At 41.1% G+C, this 4304-nt stretch overlaps 1 protein-coding gene across 1 annotated transcript in view; it reads right to left on the bottom strand.

Moving 5' to 3' along the window:
• Nucleotides 1-2755, bottom strand: part of DNAJC5B (DnaJ heat shock protein family (Hsp40) member C5 beta) — a 52476-nt gene extending 49721 nt beyond the window's left edge. Inside the window, exon 1 of the mRNA XM_003797234.3 lies at nucleotides 2704-2755. The gene's annotated coding sequence lies outside the window, so the exon portion shown is untranslated. The remainder of the gene's footprint in view (nucleotides 1-2703) is intronic.
• Between the last annotated feature and the right edge of the window lie 1549 nt (nucleotides 2756-4304).

Genomic DNA, 4304 nt, shown 5'->3' with positions numbered 1-4304 from the left:
AGGCTGAGAACCAGACAGTCTTTTACAGTTTTGCCCACAGTAAGTTCACAAGATAATGATAAATTCCCCCTTTAAGAAACCTCTTAAAAGATAAATGGCTGGTAGTCCTCAAGTGGTGGCAAGCACACACTCCACTTGGCCATTTTATAGATGAGGAAACCGAGTCTAACGAAAGTGAGGTAACCTTTCTAGGTTCACATGTGGGTCTTAAATTCACAGCTGTCTGATTCTAAAGCCTAGGTTCTTGCTGCCATGCCATATTGAACAATACCTGAAATTTGTAGATACTTTATAGTTTCCTAATAATTTCCCCCACACGTATCTCATTTAATCCTTGCAAAAACTCTGAATAGCACTGACATACAACCAAAGAAGACATGTACTCTATTTGGCCACAGGCCAGTGGGGCCCCTTCAGCTATGTCCAGGCTGAAAGGCCACAGAAGGACGGGCACAACAAGACCTAAGGGCTATGACCACAAGTTTTCTCCCTCAGCACAACCACTGATAATACACACGGACTAAAGGGAGTTACGAGGATGAGAATCAGGAAAGAGGAAGTCGTAGGTAGAGGATCCCATGGGTTACATGAGAATTTAAGAACTTCTGCAGGGAGCCTAGTTTGTAAGCCATATGGAAAAGAAGATTCCTGGTCATTAGGTCAAAACTCCCCGAGCCATCTCCAGAAAGAACTATGGCTACTCGCAAAGCTCTTGACACTAAATTATCCAAAGCCCTGAGGTCTTTGAGTCTTTGCTAAACTCCTGCTGCATTCTGAAACTCCTGGTTATTATTTTCCTTTTGACTGGGTAATGATGGGAAGGGGGCACATTAGATTTGGCAGTGGGTACCATTTTTACTAGGTGCACCGATGTCTGTGAGCAAAGCAGCCTGGCTGTTAGCACTCATGCTTTTCACAGAAGACGCTGAGGTTCCTAGGGGTGAGGGTGCCTGGACCTGGCCCAGTACCTTTTTCAGTGTAAGGGAGCTCCAGGGAGACTGCAGCGTTTGTGACAGTTTTGTTCCAGGTGACTTCCTCAAAACTATTTCTGATGTAGAACAAGAGAGATAGCTCAGACAGGGGCTCCCCCAGCCCCTTCCTGGGAACAGCTTTGGAAGCAGCCTGAGACTCATCTTTCCCTGCCCCAGGATCATACCTCTCCACTCTCCTCTTTCCAGTGGAGAAAAGGAAGGCAATTCCATTTTTCAAAGAGTTTTATACATAGAAACTCATATCCGGGGAGACACTGTAACAAGCTACTCCTTTGCTTTACGTATTCTTTCAAATCCTTACTTCATTTAGAAAGCTAATCGCATTAGAATCTATTCTCAATAAGTGAAAGCAGCTAAATGGTGTGGATTGATCAGTATTCAGAATGGGTGGAATAGAGAGTTTATTGTTTGTTTCATCTTCTTTGCCCTATTGCCAAAAGATGCCCTTAGGAATTTTCTCAAGAGTCCTTCTGTATTCCCGAAGACTGTAAGGCTGCTTTGTGCAACAGAACATACTACTTCTGTCCCCTTGCTGGGCTAGCAACCAGGCTCCTCATGTATTACTGATTTAGATGACAGTTAGTTTCAGATTCAATAGAGTGATACCTTGAAACCCTTAATGTTGGAAAACATGTTATGCCCTAAGAACACACTAACTACAGAGCAGCGGTCAAAATATCCTCTAAAAACTCTTCCTGAATAATCTTAAATAATGGAGTCATAACCTTATTTAATTCCTTATATAAAATACAATTTTTATAAATTCTTTTCCTGTAACCTTTTGAATTCTAATATTCCTGGGCACATTTCAAGTCTTTATTATTTATGCATAGTTCCTCATCTGTAAGCCATCCAACGGGGTAAAAATGTTGTCATGTAAAGTCATTAAGTAATTTAATTTTGATCATCAGTACATGATACTTAATCTTCTGAGCTTGAAATTATTTTCTAGCTGCATTCCAAGGCCATTAACGTCATGATTTCTTAAAGCGTCCCCCTCTTCACAGTCACTGCCAAACCTCATCTCGCTCACCTGTCTCTTGATATCATTGAACAAAGGAACAGCACCCAATGACAACGGGCAAAGACGCAAAATAAACAAAAACCCCAGGGCTTCTAACTCCGGGGGTCCTAAGGGTGCTGTTTGAAAATGTTCACACTGAAATAAAGTTTCCTTTTCAGAGTAAAATAAACTTCACCTATATCTGTTAGGTGAATCGTGAAAAATGAAAAAACTCAAACTGTGCCTTTTTGACAGAGTTCCTTCGTGACTGAGAAAATGGAGATGGGCAGAGTTGATTCAATCAGCAAACACGGCACAAACACTTTCAGTGGCTGACATTGGGGGAGCCAGCACGCTTGACTGTTTTATCACAATTTCTGATTCCTCCATAGAAATCTGTTTAGTGAAGCAAAATCTGAATACTGTATCCTAGAGCTTAACATACATCCAAAAGGCTAATCCGATGTTTAAAAGTAATAATTCTTCCTAGTGTGCTTACTCGTTTGCTGTTTGAAAATAACTGTCTTTTGTATAAACGGCAACCTGCGGATGGGGTAGGTTGGAAACGTTACAAAGAGCCCACCGTTACCTGTTTCTGTAACTCCGATTCTGCGTTTCAAACGGGAACAACTTGCTGTTTTCAGCTGGTCTGGAAATAAACGTGCAAAGAAACAGAAGAAGGCAAGGATGGAAGGAGCTGTTCCATACCTGTTCCACTCTCTCAGAGCAAACGGCTGCTCCTTCCCATCGTTCCCCCCGCGTGGGGTTAAGCGGGTCAATAGAGTCGGGTTACTTTTCATTTGTGACTCCATCAGCCAATTGGTTATCCCTCTGGACAGCACAACAGAGAGAGAATAAAACATGCATGACTATCAAGTTCGCTATTACAAGGCATCCAGTGATACCAAAATACACGCTGCATCCACTTGGGAGCCTTTGCCAACAGGTGCTGGGCCCAACCAAACCTGCCAGGGAGCTGCCTCAGTGTTCCCACCAGGCCTGTTCCATTAAGAAACTATGTCAACCTCCTGCCACGTGCAGGGAGCTCTTTCAAAGTGCATTCTCTTTTTGGTGTAGGGTTGGTACTAATCAATTGATTTTAATTACCAGAAAAAGGGCAGCGCCTGTGGCTCAAAGGGGTAGGGTGCCAGCCCCATATCCCGAAGGTGATAGGTTCAAACCCAGCCCCAGCCAAACACTCCAAAAAATAAAAATGAAAGAAATAAAAAATTATTGGAAAAAACCATGCAACATTCATAAGGAAGAAACTTTAATTGCTCACTGCATTAATTCAGCTATTTTCATATCTGCACATTTTGCCCTAATCTTAGTCAGGAGCCACTGAATCACAGTAGTGACTGTGGTAGTTCTAAGAATGAAGGAATCTCTTGTTGAAACATGCAAAATAAAAATTCATGTTAGACAATAGTTCCTAGGATTTCAAGTAAGATCCTATAGACTGAAAAAGTCTTAAATGAGACAGGCTTTGTTCCTGAATTTGGCACAGTGGAGTCTGGGAGGCTGAAAAAGAAGTTTTAAGTGGGCTGCTGAGGATGACAGGCAGCCGAGCCTAAGGTTATTTTGGAGTGTGGTTCAGCTTACTCTTACCTCTAGAGCAGTGTGGTTCTCAACATTCCTACTGCAGTGACCCTTTTATGACCCACAGGTTGAGAACCGCTGCTCTAGAGGCCATTGGCTTTTTAGATAACTACGAATAAAAGGCTTTTTCTCAAAGATCCTCATTTCCAGCCATGCTTTAGGAACCAGCCCATCATCATACAGAGAAACAGGAAACAAGAACAACAAAACTAAAGAGATTTGGAAACTAAATACTCAGCATCAAATCAGCTTAGGGGGGATAGTATCCTTTGATGAGATGGAAATAGTTGCCATATTAACATGAAGAGATTATGGGTAGCTTTTTAAATCTTTTTTCAAATTCAGTTGAATAAGAAATATTTTTAGTAAGATCCATTATTTGACACAATCACACTCCTTAAGCCATTAATTTTTAATTTTTGAGAGTATTGCATAAAACATTAGCTAAAATTCAGTATTGTAAAACCCTTGAAGTGGAATGTAGCTGTTTTAAAGACAAAGCATAGTTTCTTAATCATGTACTTATTCAATAATTGGAGACCTATTGGATCTAGGCACCAGACTCAGAGCTAGAAACATATTTAATAAACAAAAGCAAGCACAAACCCTGAATTGGTAGGTCACAGAGTTACAACCTTTAAGAGAGACAGAGAATAGAACAAAATCGTCACTCAGTAAGTGTAAATTGAAACTTCAGAGAGATGCTCTAA

This window comes from Otolemur garnettii, unplaced genomic scaffold, assembly GCF_000181295.1.
Source record: "Otolemur garnettii isolate 467f Iridium unplaced genomic scaffold, OtoGar3 scaffold00113, whole genome shotgun sequence".
Classification (NCBI taxonomy): Eukaryota; Metazoa; Chordata; class Mammalia; order Primates; family Galagidae; genus Otolemur; species Otolemur garnettii.
This window is presented reverse-complemented; position numbering and strand designations above follow the sequence as displayed.